This window comes from Petaurus breviceps, unplaced genomic scaffold, assembly GCF_028583685.1.
Source record: "Petaurus breviceps papuanus isolate PSGF00001 unplaced genomic scaffold, PetGlider_PUasm1.0 225, whole genome shotgun sequence".
Taxonomy (NCBI): Eukaryota; Metazoa; Chordata; class Mammalia; order Diprotodontia; family Petauridae; genus Petaurus; species Petaurus breviceps.
Window position 1 is genome coordinate 13,604,730 of NW_027185889.1, and position 22,541 is coordinate 13,627,270.

Below are 22,541 nucleotides of genomic sequence, written 5' to 3' on the forward strand. Positions count from 1 at the left end.
CAAATTCTAACTCTTCTACTCCCTTTGTGATCTGAGGCAAACTACCTGGGCCTCAATTTCCTCTTTTATTCAATCAGGATGGTGGATATGATGGGCTTCCAAAGTTTCTTGCAGTTCTAGATCTGTGATAAGGCAGCCTAAAAAAAAATTAATAGATTACCTAATAAATAACAGAAGTAGAAAGAGACTGGGGCTCATGTTGAACCCTAGATGAAAGTGGGGTTACTTTTAGGGAGACTTTAGGGTCTGGGGAATCAGTCCTAGGCCCTCTCAATGTGCTCACTCTAAAGAAGGATTCTTTACCTTCTTTGGTTCATAAGCAGGCCCCTTTGGCAATCTGGTGAAGCCCCTTCTCAGAAAAATGTGGTTTTTAAATTCATAATTGAAGGAAATGCTAAGTTTCAGTTAGAGGTCAGTGAAAATACAGACATAGTTCTTTTCCCATCCAAGTTCACAGACTCTCCGACGTCTCTCCACAGAGCCCAGTTCAAGAAACCTCTGCTCTCAGAAGAAAACAAGACTGTTTTGCACAATTAAAATCAGCTAGTTTTTCTTTTTGGATTTTACCGTGAGATATAATTACCATGTCAGTTTGAATATGCCCCATCCTATCCCCCAAATGTAGCTTGCATAAAATCTGAGTGCCTCTTAGAACTGGTATTATTTCCACTCCATATTTAATGTTTGGGTTTTTTTTTTTCCCTTTCAAAGTTAATTGAACAGACAGTAAGTGTTAATGACACAGAAGACAGCACTAGGCTCTCTTTTCAGATACATAATTTTAGGAATCCAGCCCATATTTTGAGATGATAACCTATATTTAGAAGCATTCATCGTATGATGGGAAAAGTCATGACACCAGGGTCCGAAGAAAGACAAAGGAAGAAGTATGAAGCACCTACTATGTACCAATCACTATGTCAAGTGCTTTACAAATATGATCTCATTTGGGCCTCACAACAACCTGGGGAGGTAGGTGCTGTTATTATCCCCATTTTACAGATGGGGAAACTGAGGCAGACAGCAATTAAGTGACTTGCAAGGTCATACACAGCTAATAAGGATGGATTTTTAATTCGTGTCTTCCAGATGCCAGGTCAAGCATTTTATCCATTGTGATACCTAGCGTCATACCTGTTCAAAAAGGAAATATACAGCCATATATAGATACATATACACATACATGTATACATATATGTGTATATAGTATATATGTGTGTGTGTACCTATGTATATATGTGTAGGCCCCAGACACTCACTAGTTGTTTGACCCTATACACCTCACTTCACCCTGGTAGTCTCAGTTTCCTCATCTGTCAAAACACCTAAAAAGGAAATGGCAAACCACTCTAGTATCTTTGCCAAGAAAACCCCAAACGGGATCACAAAGAGCCAGACATGACTAAATGAAAAAGAATGAACAACAGCAGCAGCATATATGTGTATATACATATATGAAGATGATATACACATTTATATATCTGTGTGCGCACGTGTGTGTGTGTTGTGTGTGTGTGTGTGTGTGTGTGTACACTGATTCAAAATTAGAGTGTTTAGCTAGTGCAAGTCCTAGATAAGATATTCTTTGCTATAGAAAAAAAAAACCAAGTTAATGGTGGGCATACTGATTTCATGGAGCAGTCTCAGTGATTTCATTGATGTTAGGTCACACGGGTGGGGAGCCTGCAGCCCCAAGGCCATATGTGGCCCTCTAGGTCTTCAAGTGCAACCCTCTGAACCCAAACTTCACAGAACAAACCCCCTTAATAAAAGGATCTCTGCAGGCCACATGTTGACTTAGTTTTAAAATGTAACGCTACATATGTTTAATCGCATTTTTATTTATTTGGTTAAATATCTCTCAATCATCTTTTAAATTGTGGTTCTGACCAGCCTTGGGAGTATTATGGGGCACATGCAGCCAATGTTTGACACCTCTGGCTTAGAGTATGGCAGTGCTCTAGGGATTTGCCCATATGAGTCAAAGGCAGGATTTGAACCTGGGTCTTCCTGACTAGGGCCTGCCCTCCATTCACTATTCTAGTCTCCCTCCCCAGAGGAAAAAAAAAAAGGAAGGAAGGAAGGAAGGAAAAGAAGGAGGGAGGGAGGGAGAGAGAGGAAAAGAAAAAGAAGGAGAGAAAGAAAGTAGGAAAAAATGAAGTATTTTTTCTTGTTGGATAAAGACATTTTTAATAGCTAACTACTAATAGCTGGAATCAATTACCCCCAAAATTAAGAAGAATGCACTGATTGAATATTTTCCTTGCTCATGCAGGGATTTTGATTTGCTCAGCAGGCTTCCCTCTGTGATAGGAAATTTGATGAGCACTACCAGCAAGAAATTCACTGGGCTCCATGCCTGATGAGTTTCAGACTTGAAAGTTTCCAAGCAGCAATGGCCACAAAGGAAGTAACAATGTACAAGCGATTCTTCTGGTTAGTCCAGAGCCCCCCTCAAGGCAGGATTAAGGGTAGGAAAGGACAGAAAAAGACTCATCCATAACTTTCCAGGTGAGCAAGAAGAGTGTTTTATGAGGAATTCTATTCAACAGGCAAATAGTGATTAGGTGTGTTCCTTTAGCAGAGGTCAAAGTCCAAACCCTGGGTCTGAGCATATAACCTCCATGCTACCTGGGACAAAAGAGACCCTGCCCCCCTTCATGATTTCTCTCCAGGACACCAGGGAAATAAATTATTCACAATGAAAGAACATTCATAATTCACTTTTCACATGTAGGACAAAGAGATGTGCTCTTTTTTATTTAAAAACAGAAGGTTTAGTTTCCTGCCCAGTTATATGATCATAAAAATTTAAAAAAAAAATAAAGTCTCAGTCAAAGAAGTCAGAGAAAACTTCCAGCTAGTTTACACTAAAACAACAACAACACTGAAATTAATAAAAAGGTCTAATAAGTTTATTAAGGCTTTTTTTTCTAGTTGTAACCATGGTAGTCCTTTGCCCCTACCCCAAGTACTGAGAAACAAGATGTTTTCTAGACCCCTGCTCCATTTAAGAACCATGTTCCCATACTATTCTTTTATCAGGACCATTAGCTTTACAGCTTGGAGGGGTCTTAAAGGCCGTTTGGTCAAATCTCTTCATTTTAAAAAGGAGAAGATTTAAGCCCTAGAAGTTAAATCATTCAAATATAAGTGTCCCTCCTTTTATATAATAAATATATTTACTTTGATGAGCTTGGGGTTTCATTGAGATGGATGCTCCCTTCTCTGATACAGATCATAACCTTCCCCCATCTCTTCACCTCCACCACACACACTTCTCATCTTGGGCCACCAGAAATTCATATTTAAGGCTTCAAAAGTTCTTTTGTTCAATGACCCTGTGAGACAGCAAATGTTATTAGCCCCATTTTACAGATGAGGATACTGAGTCTGAGAGAGATTGAGTGATTAACCCAAGGTCACAAGGCTAACAAGCATTCAATACTTTTTTAAAAGGCTTATAAATTTTGTAACTGTGGCTATGGAAACAGGTACTCTTTTTAAAGAAAAATTGTCAGCATACCTGTTCCATTTTTAATATATTTCTTTTCTTTTTTCCAGGTTCATCTACAAATTCTCTCAAGATGATCTGTCTTAGCTGAATCTCAGGTTAAGCCAAAAGGAGCCTTTGAAAGCTAACTTGTTTTCTTTTCTATTTTCTGAGGTAATACTGCTCATAATCTCCTGTGACTTCCTCTGCAGGGTTTTTACAAATGAGCTTATACTCTTAAACTCCTGTTGAGATACAGCAAAAAAAAAAAATGTTTGTCATCTGGAATCTTTTTGCCTCTTGGTTATCACAACTATTATGAATAGGTTGAACTTTTCTGAGAAATGATGATATTCTGAGTCAATATCTTTATTTTTATCTGTTTTTCATCTTCAGAGCCAATAATTTGCTTAAACAGGTCAGATTGTAGCTCCAGAAATGGTACAAAACATAATGTCTTCTTCCCATCTTTATTCTTTCCTCTAATCTGGTGTGTATGTAGACTTTAACCTTTATAGGAGTAAGATGACCTTTATTCTGACCAGTCAATAACCTGACTTCATACAGATAGAGCCACTGCTTCAGAATGATGTATGACGTTGGACCTTTCAGGATGAAGTCTATATCTGTTATTAATAATTTTACTGTAAGGTACAGAAAAGTTTTTTTAAAAACTAAACTATCATTTGGTGTTTTTATATCCATCATTTTCAAAATTTCTTCCTGAAAAAAATTAAATATTTATGATACAGTTACAAGGCTTCTTAGTCTTCAAGTTCTGGGGTTCTTGTCATTTCTTGAAATGTTTCTAACTTCTCAGATTCATCATTTCTTCTTCTTGTTGTTGCTGATTATCCATTGTAGAGAGGAGGAAAGCAAGGTCCAGGGAAGTTAAATGACTTGTCCTTGGTCACACAGCTATTAAGTGGTGGGGCAATATTGGAACCAAATCAATCCTAACTCCAGGTCCAGGAATAAAGCCTTATCATTTGAATCATCATAGGATGATGGATTTTGAGCCAAGTAGGCCCTTAGAGATCATCTAGCCTAATCCCCTCATTTTACAGCTGTCCCTTGTTCAAAATCACACAGGGAAAGCCAGAGCATAGTTCTGAACACAGGTTCCTGGACTCCTGCCTCCCCACCCCCTTTCAAGGCAGATAAGGAAACCAGAGAACTGAAGTGACTTGCCCAAGGCCACAAAGAAAGAAAATGGCAGAACCAGGATTTGAACCTAGGTCTTCTGACTCTAAATCCCACTCTCCACTACACCACAGTCAAATTTCCCTTACTTAAGAGCAACAGGTCAAAATAGTCCCTTCCTTGAATCAGCATGCCTGTCTCCTTCAAGGAATTCAACTTGTTTCTGGGGATCCTCAATCCCTTTTAATTCTTCTCATAAAATGATGTGATCATTGCATTATAGCTTTAGATCTGAAAGAGGATTTAGATGCTATCTAAGTGGCAACACACTGTAGGTAGAGTAGGATTGGGTAGTTTAGGATTAGATAAAGTAGGGTAGGATTGGGTAGTGTAGGATTAGGTAGGGTGGAGTAAGGTAGAGTTGGGTAGGGTAGAATTGAGTAGAATAGGCATGGGTAAGGTAGGGCAGGATAGTGTAGGATTGTGTAGGGTAGTGTCCAGTAGGGACTGAGTAAGGTAGGGTAGGATTGTGTAGGTAGTGTAGGATAGTGTAGGGTTGGTTAGGGTAGTGTACAGTAGGAGTGTAAGGTTAGGCAGGGTAAGGTAGGGTATGGTTCAGTAAAGAGCACTGAAATTGAAAAGTTAGAAGACCCTCTCAGGTGACCTCCCTCTGACACTTCCTAGCTCCGACAATGGGCAAGTAACATAACCTCTCTAAACTTCATTTTTCTTAGCTATAAAAGAGAGGTGGCACTGCCTGTATTCCTTCCTGGTTGAGAGGCTCCAATGAGGTAATAGTTGTAAATTGTTTGTCAGTTTTCAAGTCTGAAATAAGAGTCAGCTATCATTGAGTGTACAGCAAACCACCTCCTTAGCAACAGTCTCTGGGAGGAGTATGGCTCACATGGAAACACACCATTAGTTCCCTCATTAAACTATCACATATATCTTTTAAGTTGGATAAATGACCCTTAAAGTCCCTTCAAGTGCTCTGTTTCATCTCCATGGGTCACTGCTAAAGACTCCTTGCCTAGTTACCATCTCCATGTAACCTCTCCAGCAAACAGTACGGTAAAAAAAAAAAAACCCTTTGCATGCAAGTGGGCTAGGTCTAGCTCCTAGAGAGACTGTCAAGAACCCTTCCATGGGAATCATGGTGCCTTTCCTCCATATCTGTTCCTACTGCCTATAGCTGTGATTATATTAAAATTACAGAGTCCCTTATCTAAGCAGGAAGAAAATGCTCCATATGGAGTCAGGGGAAATCCCTGCTTCCTTTTAGCCTCAGTAAGAACAGAGGAGGGTTCAACTCAATTCAGTTCCACCAGTACAAAGGAGCTGCCTCTAGGGACCTAGCACTGTGTGCTCTGAACGGGTGACTTTGGAAGTATAGAGATTGCAGCTATGTGATCGATGCCAGGTAAAGAGGAAGAACAGTAAGAGTTTGGGGTTGATTGATCATTGCATTATTGCTTTAGATCTGAAAGAGGATTTAGATGCCATCTACATGCATAGCACAATGCCTGGCACAAAGTTGGTGCTTAATGAATGATTATGGTCTGACTAACATCTAGTCCAATCCTCTCATTATACAGATAAGAAAACAGGCTCAAAAAGTGAAGACAGAGGAGGGGGAAGGAATTTGATTCAGAAATGAAATCTCCATGCAAACTCCAACTCTGGCTGATGGGGAAGAAGAATTTAACCAAAAAATAAAAAACAAAACATTTAGAGGTTGACTTCACTTTGGCATCCCCTCAGAGAAGTCGGATAAGTCAGAGCAAAGAGAAACCTTGCTTTAGACCCTAGCTCAATATCAGCATTCATTTTAAACGATTCTTCTTCATTGTTGTTGCTGTTCGACCTCAGTCCTTTCCATTTCTATGTGACCCCAAAATCCATGGGGTTTTCTTTGCAAAGATACAGGCTTGGTTTGCCATTTACTTCTCTAATGTGTCCCCATTTTGCAGATGAGGAACTGAGGCAAACAGGTTAAGTGACTTGCACAGGGTCACATAGCCAGTAAGTATCTGAGGTTGGATTTGAACTCAGCTCTTCCTGACTCCAAGTCTGTTGCTCTATCCACTGCACCACCTGGCTGCCTCACACCCACCAATTTTGCAGACAAATAAATTCAAGAAAAGAAAGAAATTCATTCTGTTCCAGCCCAACTACCTGGCTTGCCAATTTCCTCCCTTGACATTCCATCTCTACCCTCTGCCTCTGTACAGACTGTCCCTCACACCTGGAATGATCTCCTTCCCCTCTATTTCTTGGAATTCCTAGCATTCATTAAGACTCAGGTAGAGTGCAATCTTCTTCCAGGGGCCTTTCCTGATTCAGATGTTGGCCCCCCCATCCCATCCCTTCCCACATACACTCATCACTTTGCATCTATATTATATTTTTTACCTACTTACATGATTGAGGCATCCCTTCAATACAATGCAAACTCAAGGGAAAGAAAGGACATTCTCTCCAGCCCTCAGTAGGTACTTAATAAGTGTGTTTTGATTGTGTGATTGATTATTGACAGTAAATAAAATCATCTATCCAAGGTCACCCACTGAGAAAGGAAGAGGATGGCAATTGGGCTCTAAGTCTGTGCACCCTGACACACCCTCCATGGTACTCTGCCCACCTGTACATCCAAGCCAAGGAAAGGAAGGAACTGTTTATTTTGGTTAAGAAAGGAATAGAGGCTGTATCTGTGCCTTCACTGGCATAGGAAACCCCTAGGCTCCAGGGGTGGGGAACCTGCAGCCTCAAGGCCACATGTGGCCTTCTTAGGTCCTCAAGTATGGCTCTTAGGATTTGTTCTGTGAAGTTTAGATTCGATCAAAGGGCCACACTTGAGGACCTAAGAGGGCCACATGTGGCCTCAAGGCCACAGGTTCTCCATCCCTATCTAGGCAAGAAAACTCTCTCTACCAGCGTAGGTGGTCACCTTCCCTGAAATTTATACAGGAGTCTAAGAGAGGAGCCAAAAGCCCTGAGAGGCTGTGACTCACCCAATGTCACAGCGAGGTCTAGATCCTAGATAGGATTGAATCTATTATGCCACCTTATGAAATTATAATTGGAAAGTTGTCTAGAGAACTGAGAACTTGTCAGTTGGATAGTTAACCAGAATTTATTAAGCACTTACTGCATACAAGGTACAGAGTGGCAACTAGTCACAGGAAGGCCACACCAAAAAGAAAAAGACCCAGCACCCAAGGAGCCATATCGACTAATTGTAACGAATAATCTTAATGAGTTGCTTGCCCAGGGTCACATAGTTGGTATATATAAGGGGCAGGACTTGAATCCAGATCATCTTGACTCTCAAAGTTATCTCTTTATCTGCTAAACACACTGCCTTTTGTTTTGTATTCTATTTAAAAGTCAATTCAAATAAACTCACCTCTGGTAGTATCTGGTAGTGAAAAGAGCTTTCTCCCTGAAGTCAAAGAGCATAGCCTGGATACCTACTGTGTGACCTTGAGACAAGGTCCTGTTTCCTTACTTGGAAAATAGGGTTAATCATGCCAGGTGAGCCAGGTCTACCTGCCATGGTTGTTGTGAGGATCAAAGGAGATGACCTTATGTGAAAACACCATGCCCTTTCAAACTCAAGACTATGTTTTGTTATTATTGCTTGTTATAGAAGAATTCACTAGAAGAAGGGATGCATTCAGGAAACAGAAGCCTCTCTGGATTGGGGAACAGCTTCCTCATTAAAGTCGCAAGAACAATGTCTATGACAGGGCCAGGCCTGTCCCAACATGCCTACCTCTTCAGCCGGTACCCAGCTACGAAACATGCTCAAACACACCTGCTCGGTCCTTACAGAAAGAAAGACAAAGAGGATGACCTTTCCTTACCCAAGGACTGGATGAAGTGCTGCAGAGAAGGACGTCAGGCCTGCCTCTCTTAGGCCTTGTGGTTAATATTTATATTGCCCTTGCTCTTGGTTGAACTCCAGGCCTTCACACTGGCCAAGAGGAGTGATCCCAGCACCCTCTGAAATGAGAAGAAAGCACCACAAACAATAATAGCAGCGTTGTTTGGCCAGTACTTCACTGGTTCTTCTCAATTCTCTCCCCACCCCCACGTCCTCTCACTTCAAAAAAACAAATCCCATCCTATAAACCTTGACAAAGCCACTTGAAATGCAGAATGAATGAGACATACATCTTCAGATACAACCAGTGTGTTGTATCTTTTTTGCTTGCTTATACTTATTTCTTATAAAGTAGGGTGAGAGTCAGTAAACTTTTTTTTTAAAAGGAAAAAGAATATTAGCAATTAGAAGAAATCAGGAAAGATCTCATGTAGAAGATGGTCCTTTGGTTGTACTTTGAAGGCAACTAGGAATTCTAGGAAGCTAAGGTCCGTAAGCTTTTTTTATGGTATTATCTTTTTTTAAAAATTTATGGAATAAAACAAGCACTTCTATAACTGTATAATAACACAAGATGATTGCACATGAAATTGGAAATCTATTATACACAAATTACCATTCCTTTAAAATATATAAAAAAGATGTCATGTAAATTTCTTATTTTCTTTTTATTCTTCCCTTCCCTCTCCCCACCCTAGAGATGGCTACCATTAGACACAAATAGGTGTGTATGTGTATGTATATGTATATATGTGTTTGTGTGTGTGTATAAAAATTATCCTATCCATACTTCTATTTATCAGTTCTTTCTCTGGATTTAGATAGCTTCTTTCTTCATATGTCCTTTATAGTTAATTTGGATATTTCTCTTTTTTTAAAGCAATTGGGATTAAGTAACTTGTTAAAGGTTACACGGCCAGTTATTTTTTGTGTGGGTGCCGAGTATCTGAGGACTGAACTAATCCCAGGTCTCTCGACACTGGGGCTGGCACTCTTACTCACTGCGCCACCTAACCGCCCCAATTTGGATATTTCTAATAGTCAAATTTATTTATTCACTTAAACAATTGAACTAATATAATCATTTTGGAGAGCAATCTGGAATTATCCCCAAAGAGTTATTAAACGGCCTATACCTTTTGACTCAGCAACACTACTTCTTCTAGGTCTATTTCCAACGATGATTAGGGGAAAAGGAAAAGAACCAAATGTTCTAAAATGTTTATAATAGTTCTCTTTGTGGTGGCAAAGAACTGGAAATTGTATAGATGCTCATCAATTTGGGAATGCTGAACAAGTTGTAGCATACCGTGTTTCCCCGATAATAAGACCTATCCCGAAAATAAGCCCTCCCCTTACTGTGTAAGATTCCTCTAAAATAAGCCCTCCCCCGAAAATAAGTCCTATTGAGATTGCTACTGTAGTGAAGGTGATCCCCTGCACTACACGCTACATTACGGTACCCTCTGTATGCACCGTCCCCCCCACCCCCCGGGTGAAACACATGCCGCTCTCTGAGCTGCATCCAATCAGAGCTGCAGCAGTGAGTGCATCATCCTGTTCTTCCCCAGTGATTTGCTTGCTGGCGCCATTGAGAGCAGTGCCGCGGAGGAGAGCTGAGGCAGGACAACATAAGCCCTCCCCTGAAAATAAGCCCTCTGGTGTTTTTCTTTCCAAAAAAAATATAATAAGACAGTGTCTTATTATCGGGGAAACACGGTATGATTGGGATGAAATATGATTGTGCTATAAGAAAAGATGAGCTCAATGATCTTAGAAAAACATGGAAAGACTTGTGTGAAATAATGAAGAGCAAAATGAGCAGAACCAAGAGAACATTGTATACAGTGACAGCAATAATGTTTTAAGAAACTTTTAAAAAATGCTAAAGTTCATTTTTGAAAAGGTTGAGAACCTCTGAAATAGATTAAGAACGGATTTCCCAACTGCAACTGAGTTCATGCAGTATGTTTTCTTTCATAATGAAAATGACTTAAGTTTAATACAACATAAACTTAAGTAGGAGACAATCTGAAACCGTAACAATTCTTTTTTTTTTTAAGCAATCGGGGTTAAGTAACTTGCTCAAGGTTACACAGCCAGTTATTTTTGGGTGTGGTGCTAAGTATCTGACCCCGGATTTGATCGCCAGGTCTTCCTGACACTGGGGCCAGTGCTCTTACTCGCTGAGCCACCTGGCCACCCCAACTGTAACAATTCTATTCAGTCAATGCTACTACTCATACACAGTGAAATGGTGCCAAGTAACTCTCATTTTCCCTTGATTGAATTCTAGGACACCATTTTAAGAGCTAACAATGAAGTCACAAGTGTTTATGTAGCATCTTTCTTTGGGAAATATGATCTGCTAGACTGAATGGTTCATGAAGGCAAGGACCACATTGGTTGCCAACAAAGAACTAAAACCAAGAATTCTTATACTGAGGCAAATTCCATCACCAAGTTGGGGAAACGGGCATTTCAGGCAGTACAGGAGACAATCCACACTGAGTGGTCTCACCAACATGTCCCAAAGAGAGTGAGACCTGTATCACCTTGGCATGGTTAATAGTCCCCCAAGAGATATTGGAAAGGAAAGACCCAGAAAAGGAACTCCATGGCACATGTGCATAAGCAAATAAAAGCAAAGCATATGCAAAATAAATGAAAATAATTTCAAGGGGCAGAGACCTTCTGTAGCTCAAAGCAGAACCAGCCAAATAGTTTACACAGAGATCACACTAATATAGAGGAAAATAACATTGAAAGACTTCAGAACACTGATCAATACCATGACTAATTATGACTTCTGAAGGCTGGTGTTTAAATTTGTCTCCTGGGGAGAAGCAGCCCAGAGAGATGGAAGGATGAGCAGTCACAGCATTCAGAATGGACCCTCCCCCCCCCCCAATAAGGTAAGAGAATAGTTGGCCTTGGAAGCAGGATTCCCACCTCCATCAGCAACCTGAGTCAAAGACCTAGTCAAAGGATTGCAACTCATGAGATCATAAATTTAGGGCTGAAAGATGAAGAAACTGAGGCCCAGGGAGGTTAAGCAACTGATCAAGGTCATACAGGGTATAAGTTGTAGAGTCAGAATCTGAACCCAGATCCTGTGAGTCCACACCCTGCACTGTTTCTACTGCACCAGAAGAGATCCAAGTGCCGGGTTGCACTAGTTACATCTCCAGCTTCTCACATGGTAAATACTTAGTGAATGCACAAGTTCAGCCCTCAGCATACAATAGCTTCTAATCAAAACCATGGTGATTCTCATTATGTCTTCCTAACTGTCTGTGATCTAGGGGGTTCTGTTTTCCCTGTGTCAGAGTTCCCCAGAGTAAACTGTATATCCATGAGCAACATGAAGACCAAATGGGTGTGTGCTGAAGACGAGAATGGTTCCATTTGCATGTTTCAAGATAATGAGATTCCCATCTATCAAGAACATAGCAATGGGACTCAGAATCTTAGAGCTATTAATGGGGCTCAGAATCATGGAGCTATTAAACATTTACATAGGAAGCAACATTTCCTCTTGAGGCTGGTAATTCACCATCTCTTTTCTGCCTCACTCGGCTGCCTTAATGGGAGCAAGTTACCTAGTCCTGCAGAAGTCACCTAGCCCCTGCCCCCTGGTTCCAGAAATCTTCCAAAATCTAGGAACACTTTACTCTAATTTTAGTGACGTCCACAGAAAGAGGTTAAACAATCTTTTGATAACCTTTCCCAGTGTCTTACACCTTCCCATTAGAAAATCAGAGAGTGAAGGCACCTTTGACAATCCAGTGTACAAGCTAGAATAGTTATTAGCAATCATCTAGTGGCTAGATGATAGAGTAGAATTTCTAGTCTAACCCAGGGGCAGCTAGGTGGCACAGAAGATAGCGTGCCAGGCCTGCAGTAAGGGAGAACCAAGTTCAAATCCAGCCTCAGACATTTACTAGCTGTGTAACCCTGAGAAAGTCACTTAACCCTGTTTGCCTCAGTTTCCTCATCCATAAAATTAGCTAAAGAGGGGTGGCTAGGAGGCACAGTGAATAGAGTGCCAGCCCTGGAGTCAGGAGGACCTGAGTTCAAATCTGGCCTCTGATACTTATCACTTACTAGCTGTGTGGCCTTGCGCAAGTCACTTAACCCCAATTGCCCTGCCTTCCCCCCCCTAAAAAGCAAAAAAAAAAATCACTTGACAATCCCCTTCATGCAAGAGAGGACTATTACAATGGAGGGGAAGAGCAGGAAGGTGAAAGGGAATGGGACAACCTTACTCTCATTGAATTTGGCTTAAGGAAGGAATAACATACACTCAATTGGGTATCTTACCCTACAGGAAAGTAGGAGGGAAGGGGATAAGAGGGAGGATGATAGAAGGGAGGGATTGGGGGAGAGAGTAGTTAGAAGCACATACCTTTGAAAAGGAACAGGGTCAAAGTAGAAAATAGAATAAGTGTGGGGCAGGATAGGATAGAGGGAAATATAGTTAGTGTCTCACAATATAACTACTATGGAAACATTTTGCTTAACTACACATGTACAACCTATATTGAATTGCTTGTCTTCCCAGTGGGGGTGGGAGAGGAGGGAAGAATGGAAAGAATCTGGAAATCAAAGTTTTAAAAATAAATGTTAAAAAAATTGTTTTTACATGCAACTGGGAAATAAGATATACAGGCACTGGAGTATAGAAATCCATCTTGCCCTACTAGAAAGTTGGGGGGATGGGGGAAAGTATAAAATGTTGCAAACTAAAAATAAATAAATAAAAGATTAATTTAAATTTTTTAAAAATGAGCTAGAGAAGGAAATGGCAAAACACTCCAGTGTCTCTGCCAAGAAAAACCCAAATAGGGTCACGGAGAGTCGGGCATGAGTGAAACAACAGAACAACAACGAGAACAAAAGTCTAATCAAACCTACTAAAGTCCAGGGACAAATAACTTGCCCAAAGTTACACAGGCAGTAAGAAGAGGCAGGATTTGAACCCAGGTGCTCCAGTTCCAGAGTCATTGTGTCCTTTCCACTATGGGAGTCAAGGAGTTCAGGGAGTCCAGGAACCCCAATAACCAGAGTCCCTGGGAAGAAGTCTGGAATGAATTAATGGACTCAAACATTCTCTAAGTCAAGGTGGCAAATATTTATTATTATGCTATACAGCGGGCAAGAGTTCTTAGGGAGCCTGCAGCCTTAGAGGGGTAGAGCTAAGGTTTTTATAGGATATTCTATAGTATAACATGTCCCAATTATGCTAAGTAGGTGAGTCAGGGTGGGATTAGGGAGGAGTTAAGGAGTGGTCAGTTCTTAAAGGAACATGCACTTTTCACTTTACCCAGAATTCACCAGGAACTAGCCCAAGGTTGGGGGTGGGGGTGCGACTGCATGGAGGTGTGGTTTTAGGCTTGAAACATCACCAAGTCAGTTAGTGGTCAGGGCTGACCAAGCAGCTACCCATCAATGTCATGTTTGACAAGATGGATGTTGGGAGTATATGTATATCCCAAGCTAACAAGGGATTCAGGATGTATATAATGAGCTAGGGAGTATACATATGACTGAATCTAGGATACATACGATGACCCAGTACACAGCTGCTTCAGCCACTACACAGCTGGGTCAAACTACTGAATTCTGTAGGTGCAGCTGGCTACTGTATCAGGAAGAGAGATAAGTATTTTGTTAGGGCATGCTGCCCTTGAGCTAGAGAGAAACTGCCTGAGATAGTGTTTGAGGCTAGGGAGAAATGTGATTTTGGAACTGGATGTGATTTTACAAACTGTGGTTCAAGCACAGGTACCCAAGCACCCCATCAATTACCACCCTTAACTTGAGAGCCTGCCTTTCTTCCCTACTGGCTAAAGAAATGAATTCTAACTAGCCATAGAATTAACAAGAACTGCTTTCTTTTAGCATGAGTGCCTTTCATAGGGGGGCTCTGTTCTGAGTGCTCAACACTGGGCACCATCATTTCAGAAGAACGCTGGTAAGCTGGAGAGAATCCAGAGGAGGGCATTCAGAAGGGTGAAAAGAATCAAGACTGCCATCTGATTATCAGTAGAAGGAACTGGGGACAGCTTACACAGAGAGAAGACTTCAGGAGAATGCATCACGGTAGCCCTCTTCAAGTACTGAGCCACCTAGCTACCTCAGTGGATAGAACTACTGGGCCTAGAGTCAGAAAGACCTGAGTTCAAATCCAGCCTCAGAAACTTACTAGTCATGCGACCCTTGGCAAGTCTCTTAACTTCTGTTTGCCTCAGTTTCCTCAATTATAAAATATTGATAGTAATAGCACCTACTTCTCAGGATTGTTGAAAAGATGGAATGAGATGGTTGTAAAGCATAGTGCCTGGTACATGGTAAGCACTATGTAAATGTTAGTTAATATTATCATTATCTGAAGGACCATCTCACAGAAAATGAATGAGGCTAGTTCTGATTGGCCCAGAGAGCAGAAGGAGGAACACTGGGTGAAAGCTATGTAAAGAGGCAAATTTGGGGTTGAGATCAGGGTTAAAGATGATTAAATTAAATTAAACCAATTAGAGCTATCCACAAATGGCCTTGGGAGGAAGCTGAATGACTATTCATAAGATTATGTTGAAGAAGAGATTCTTTGAAGTAGTGGTTGGTCAAGGACACAGGTCATTTCTAGCTCTCAAAGTCACATGATTTTGTAGCAATGAAATAAACATTCAAAGAGACAGTTATGGTAGCAGGGGGATTGTTTCAGGGTCTGGTCTAGACTGGGTGATTAGATCAAGGAACTTCCAGGGAGGAAATTGACCATCCCAGTGCATGTGTTCTTATGGTAAAGTTGCCCAATGTAGCCACTATATGCCAGGCACTGTGCTAAGCACAGAAGGATCCAAGGGGGGGGGGGGGAAGCCCTTGTTCTCGAGTAGCTCATAGTCTGACAGGGGAGACAAAATGCAAACAGCTGTGCACAAACAAGATATATAGAAGATAACTTGGGAGTAGTCTCAGAGGGAACACACTAAGAGTAAGAAGGACTGGGAAAAGTTTCTAGCTGAAGGTGGGACTCCAGCTGAAGTATCCAGGAAGCAGAGATGAAGAGAAAGATGGTCTTAATAATTGCCTGGTGCTATGAACTAAGAATCAATTGAAGAATTAATACCATAACACTGTAAAAACAAATAATTTTGAAAGACTTAAGAACTCGCATCGATGAGTGAACCATGAATCCAGAAGACCAATGATGGAATGCGCTAACCACCTTCTGATAGAGAAGTGGTGTACTCAAAGTAAAGAATGAGGACATATACTTTTGGACATGGTAAATGTGGAAATTTATTTGGCTTGATTATACATATTTGTTACAGGGATTTAGTTCTCTTTGACATTAGAGGAAGCAGTAGAAAAAAATTATCATTAATTGAAAAAATCAAAGAAATGATTAAAAAAAAGAAATGAAGGAAAGAAAAAAAAAACAATTGATAGGTTACTAGGAGGTAAGAATAATTTGCCCAGCCAGTATGTGTCAAAGGGAGAAGCTTTAACTTAGGTCTTTTTTTCTCCTTTTTCACCTTCTACTTTGTACTTTTTAAAAACTTTTATTTATTTATTTTTAGTTCTCAACATTCGTTTCCACAAGATTTTGAGTTACAGTTTTTTTCTCCCTGTCTTTCCCCTACCCCCACCCCAAAATAGCAAGCCCACTGAATACCCCTTCCCCCAAGCCATTCTATCCATTCTCCCCTATATCCTCCCCCATCAACCCCCTAACTTTCTAGCAGGGCAAGATGGATCTCTCTCTATCCTAGTGCCTGTACAACTTATTTCCCAGTTGCACGTAAAAAACAATTTTTTTAAAACATTTGTTTTTAAAACTTTGAGTTCCAAATTTTTTTCCCTTCCTCCCTCCTCACCTGCCTCTACTGGGAAGACAAGCAATTCAATATAGGTTGGACATGTGCAGTTGCCCAAATCATTTCCATAGTTGTCATATTGTGAAAGACCAACTGTATTTCCCTTCATCCTATCCTGCCCCCACTTATTCCATTTTCTCCTTTGACCCTATCCCTTTTCAAAAATGTTTGCTTCTAGCTACCTTCTCCCCCAATCTGCCCTCCTTTCTATCATCCCCCTTCCTATCCCCTATCCCCTATTTTTCTGTAGGGTAAGATACCCAATTGAGTGTATGTTATTCCCTCCTTAAGCCAAATTCAATGAGAATAAGGTTGTTCCATTCCCTTTCACCTTTCTGTTCTTCCCCTCCATTTTGAACTTAGGTCTTAATAACTTCAAGGCTGATTCTGTATAACTTACATGGACATGGTCTAAGGCTGGAAAGAACCTTTAGGGTCCTCAAATCCAAATTCTCATTTTATAGATTAATAAACTAAGGCCCAGAGACTTGCCCAAGGTCACACAGCTAGTAAGGATCTGAGGCAGGATCCAAACCTAGTTTTTCTTGACTCCAACTTTAGTGCTTGTATATGCCTTTGCCTGCAAGGATGAAATATTTCCCATGTGACAAAGTAGTGGCCTCATTTCTAATGTGTCAAGGACAAGATCAAGGAAGATGAATGTTCATGGTTCCTTCTTCATGCATGATTAGTGTGCTGAACACAGGAACAAAGTGTGTCCCAGGAAATGCTATGCTAGTGACATTGTGGTGTGTCAGGAGAGAAAACTGGAAAGAAATTCACTGCAATTCAATTTTCATACATTGGTGCTCTCATGATGAATTAAATAGCCATGCAACAAATGAAGGAGAAATGTCAGTGCCTAAGAGAGAGGAACATCAAAGCAGAGTTTGTCGGGCATGTGGCCCAAGCCCAATGCTCCCTCATTAAATGTATGTTTCAGCAGCTGCAACAATAAATGTCCTTGAATAGACATGATGGAGAAATGGGCTGGAGGGCACTATGACTATTTGTGAACAAAAGTGGACTATCCATTCCTAGCATACCTTAAGAACAGGTAATGCCTTACAATAACTAGAAGACAATAACCACTTTCCTGCTTGCTTTATAAAGAATAAAAGAGAAGCTTATGGAAGACAGGATGGTGCTTTGCAACAATTGCAATTTAGAGTCATAGATTCTGTTTCCACTATGGAAATTCCCTTTTGACATGGCTGCTATTGACCTCTGGTTTCATAAAAGCTCATCAAGGGAGCAAGGCCCTGTTAAAGAGACAGATGATAGAAACAATAGATGGACAGAGATGATAAATATATACATATATACACAGATATATAGATAGATGATAGATAGCAGACATTATAGGCTGGTTTCATGACACTCAGCAGGAATTTGTTTTGTTTGTGCACATTTTTAAATTATTTGTTTTATTTTTTTTTTAATTGGGGAAGGGAGATAGGGATACGATGTTCCTTTAAATAAAGAAAGAAATCATTAAAGCATCTTTTAAATGCACAAAAGAGAACAGAAGGAAAGACAGAAAGAATCACAAAAAGTAGGACAGATTAAAAAGTTTCTTGTTGAATTTATTATACTTTTTTTTAAAGCAAGATATACATATTAGAGATTCAGTTTCACCTATAATCCTTTTTCCATTCTGTTGTTGTTCAGTCATTTCAATCATGTCCAGTTCTTTGTGACCTCATTTGGGGTTTTCTTGACAAAGATGCTGGAGTGGTTTGTCATTTCCGTCTTCAGCTCATTTTACAGATGAACTGAGGCAGAGTTAAGTAATTTGCCCAGAGTCACACAGCTAGTAAGTATCTAAGACTGGATTTGAACTCAGGGAGATTTTCCATTCTACAATGTAATTAAAATGCTCATTTCATTTGGTGTTTAAGTTCATGAGAAAATAGCTAAAAATAAGAATCCTACAAAATTGAATGTGATCTAAGTTTCTTTCTGAACAGAAAACAAAACAAAGGTGTAACTCCCTTTGACCTTGTAACATAAAGCCATAAACACCTAACCATGTAGTGTTCTCAGTGTCCAAGACCTCAGGCAACTTGCTGCACAGCCTAGTACATAAGAATCTCACAGGGACACATGCAATCATATAAGGAAAACTACCCAGAAACACATGAAGAGGTCTCATTCAGCTCTTTTGTTCTCCCTCCTTTCAAAACAATCAACTCTATAACTTCAGTTTGATGAACCATTCTACTATGCATACTTAGTTTTATATATGCATATCCTCTCATTTTATAGATGAAGAAACTGGCATAGAAACATTAAGTGACTTGTCTAGAGTCCCATCGCTAGGAAGTATCTAAGGCAGTATATGAACCCAGGTCTTCCTGACTCCACATCCAACCCTTTATCCATTACTTCATGCTTCCTCATGGACACTTCTTTCTCTACCTCTGGGCATATTCTTTGCTTCCACAGAGGGGAGTACCTCCTACTATCAGACAGGAGACCCAGTTCTCCCTGGCTTGCAGTTTTAGCAATGCAATCCCAAGCCAGGGACCTCCTTCCACTGTGGCCATTCCCTTTTGATATGACTCCTGTTAAACTGACTTCATAAAAGTCTGCCCAGTGAGCAGGGCTCTGTTACCCTTCATCTTTATAAAAATTCCAAGTCACCAGCTGAAGGTTCCAAGATGGTAACTACAAATTGTGACACCTTTTCTCTTTCTCAATATTTGTAAAACACTAAACACAGTGGGTACTTCTAATCCTGTACCCTTCTCCATGTACTTTGAGATCCAGGGACATTCCTTGCTGTTCCTGAACATACTGTGGCTTTTCATTGGCCATTCCCCATAGGAGTTTCTCTGGCTTCCTTCAAGACTCAGTGCCAGTCCAATTTCTGTAAGAAGAAACCTCTGCTTGTTGCCCCAAGCCACCCCACCCATGCCTTTCCTCTGACGTTAACTCCATTCCACCATGTTACACATCTTGCATGCACATATTTGTTTGCATATGGTTTCCCTCATTAGAAAGTAAACTCTTTAAGGGTAGGGTAAGTACCTTGTTTTTGCTTTTCTTTATATATGCAAAAAGTATGCCTAACAAATGCTTATTGACTTACCATCCCCAGTGCCCAGAAGAGTTCCTAGAATACTATGACTAAACAAATGCTGGTTGATTGATTTTGAAGCTGGCATTCCTTTCCCAGTTTGCATTGGAAATCCTAATATAAAGCCCCAGGGTCCTTCCAACTCTAAAATTGAGTGATTCTGGGATTCTGATCCAAGAATTTCTCATGAATTCTCATATACCATAGTTAGTCTTTTTTACTTTCAGATTATAAATGGGAAGATACAAAAATTGCAGGAGAACATTTGCCCAAGGTCCTACAAGTCAGTTTCAGATCCAGCTATAAAGACAATCTAATCTTCCCCCAGCCACTGGCAAAATTCTTCATGCATCCCTCAGAATTAGTGTATACCAACCCCTCCACCCCCAATCCCCATCCCTGTGGCTTTGTTATTCACATTTTACAACACAGGAAACTGAATTACAAGTACTTCATTGACCCTACATCCACCACTTTCCTGCCTGATCCCCAACCTCCTGATTTAATAACATCACAGGATGGCAATAAGGACCTTTGTACAATGCTTTCATCTGTGCTTTCTGACTGAGCCCTGTGATCAACAAGCCACCTATTGGGTGGATAACTTGCATGGACTATTTTCACCTTTACCCCTGGCTCCTCCTGTGTTTTGCCACAGACTCCCTTTATAATCCCTCCAGGTCGCTGCCAATGCCATTTCATTTACCAGCCCACTGTAGCCCTGCTAACAAAGATGGGAGTGGAGAACCACCACTAATGGTATAATTTGCATAAATTTTCCATGAAGCTCAAGAATTCAAAGCTCCAAGTAAATAGATTAAAACAATTATGCCAAGTTCCTTACTGACACCGAATGTCAAGCACAAATGAAATACCTTGCAGGTCATTAATAATTACAGCTCACACTTATGGGATAAATTAGGTTTTGCAAAGTGCTTTCCTTATAGCAGCCCTGTAAAGTAAGTAGCAGAAATATGATTAGTCCCATTTTTAGAGATGGGAAGAGAGAGGCTCAGAGAATTTTAGTGACTTGCCTAGAGTTGCCAAAAAGTAGAAGTCCTATTCCTGAGCTAAAACACTGGGATGTCTAAATAGGGAGGGGAGGGGGGGGAAAATATCTAAGGCAAGATTCAAACCCAAGTCATGTGCCTCCAAGTAGAGGGCTCTACCCACCATGGCACATTGCCAATGATATAACTACATCACAGAAGATAAGATATAGATACTCAGGATTATATCAGACACGGGGTATAAAGTAGGATACAGGAATTCATCCAAAAGGAAATCACTTGCCTTTTATGACACATTTTCACGAATTTTATTTTCCCAACAACTCTATAAGAGAGGCAAGGAAGGTTTTTGCTCCATTTTACAGATGAAGAACTGAAGCAAACAAGGTTAAGTGACTTGACCAGGATCACACACAGCTAGCTAGTAACTGTCTGAGGCTGGATTTGAACTCAGGTCTTCCTGACTCCAGGCTAGGTGCTCTATCCTCTTTGCCACCTAGCTGTCCTATCAAAGATTACCAAACTCCGGGTGGCTAGGTGGCCCAGTGAATAGCATAGGTGAGTGCCTATGCTTACATAAGTAGTAAGCATCAAAGTCAGGATGCAAACCCAGATCCTCTGTCTACAGAGCAAAGGTGAGGACTCTCTCAAGTTCATCAGTGTTCCAGATGCCCCCAGACCTTCAAATATTACTAATGTTATATGGTGTTTTACAGCAGAGGTGTCAAACACACTCCATGTATGACCTAAGCCAGTCTAAGCAGTAATTAGGAAACATTTAAAAAAATACATAAAAATACAATAGAAGACAGATAATGTCAATATGTGGTTTTCAAGTCAATATGCCACCAGCAGGGATTCTTATGTACTTAATGGTCCCTTTTCTATGTGAGTATGACACCTCTGCTTCACAGGTTCAAAGAACTTTCCTAAAAACCACTTTTTGAAGTAAGTGGTACAAGTATTATTACCCCTGTTTATTGCTGAGGCCCAGAGAGTCGAAATCATAATAGTGGCTAGCACTTCTTCCCACCTCCCCACCCCCACTCCCAGTAATTACCTTGTAAATGCTTTCTCTTTAGAGAGGCAGCCCCCTTAGCAGAGTGCCCGTCTCTAAGTCAAAAAGACCCAGGTCCAAATCCAGCCAATGACACATTGTGACACATGTTAGATATAGGACTTTGAAAACCACTTTATACCTCAGTACCCCAAGCAGCAGCCTATGACTATGATGTGCAAAATAATCAGTTAATACACATTTATTATGTGCTAATTATGTGGGAGACACAGTACTAAACACAAGAGATACAAAGACAAACATGAAATGGTTCCTTTCCTTGAGGAGCGCGTGTTCTAGTGGGATAACACCTGTTTACAACAAATAAAGAGCAGCTAGAGCACCAGGCCTGGAATCAGGAAGATTCATCTTCCCAAGTTCAAATCCAGCCTCATACACTTCCTAGCTGTGTGACCCTGGGCAAGTCACTTCATCCTGTTTGTCTCAGTTTTCTCATCTTTCAGATGAGCTGGAGAAGGAAATGACAAACCACTTCAGTATATCTGCCAAGAAAACCCCAAATGGGGTCATGAAGATCTGGACACGAATGAACAAAATACCCAGGAGAAATATCAATTGAACACAAGGCAGTTTTGGAAAGGGATATCCAAGCAGTTTGGGGAATCAGGAAAAGGCTTTAAAGAAGATTTTAAGTTGAGTCTTAAAGGAAATCAAAGATCCAAGATGAGAAGTGAACCAGGGGGCAGTCTCAAGGTATGGGGGTCAGCCAGCACAAAGCCCCAGAGATGGAAGATGAAGCATTGGATGTAGGGAACATCAATGCGTCCAGGAAGGCTCCACACTGGGTGAGCAGGGGATGGAGTGAGAGGAGATAAGAGAGCTGTAGTGGGTCCAGTCAGCCTGGTTGCAGGACTTCCACCATATCTGCTCAGCATCCCATGAGCCAGAACAGTGGAGGCAGAAGTGGGAAGTGATACCGGGGGAGGAGGGTCTGGGAGGTGTGAGAAGAAATAGGACAAGAAATGG

At 40.8% G+C, this 22,541-nt stretch overlaps 1 long non-coding RNA gene across 1 annotated transcript in view; it reads left to right on the forward strand.

The window, feature by feature from the left end:
- Positions 1–9,253, forward strand: part of LOC138166629 (uncharacterized) — a 33,874-nt gene extending 24,621 nt beyond the window's left edge. The window contains exons 2-3 of the long non-coding RNA XR_011169661.1: positions 3,565–3,667; positions 8,286–9,253. This is a non-coding gene — a long non-coding RNA (uncharacterized lncRNA). The remainder of the gene's footprint in view (positions 1–3,564; positions 3,668–8,285) is intronic.
- Positions 9,254–22,541: the final 13,288 nt, after the last annotated feature.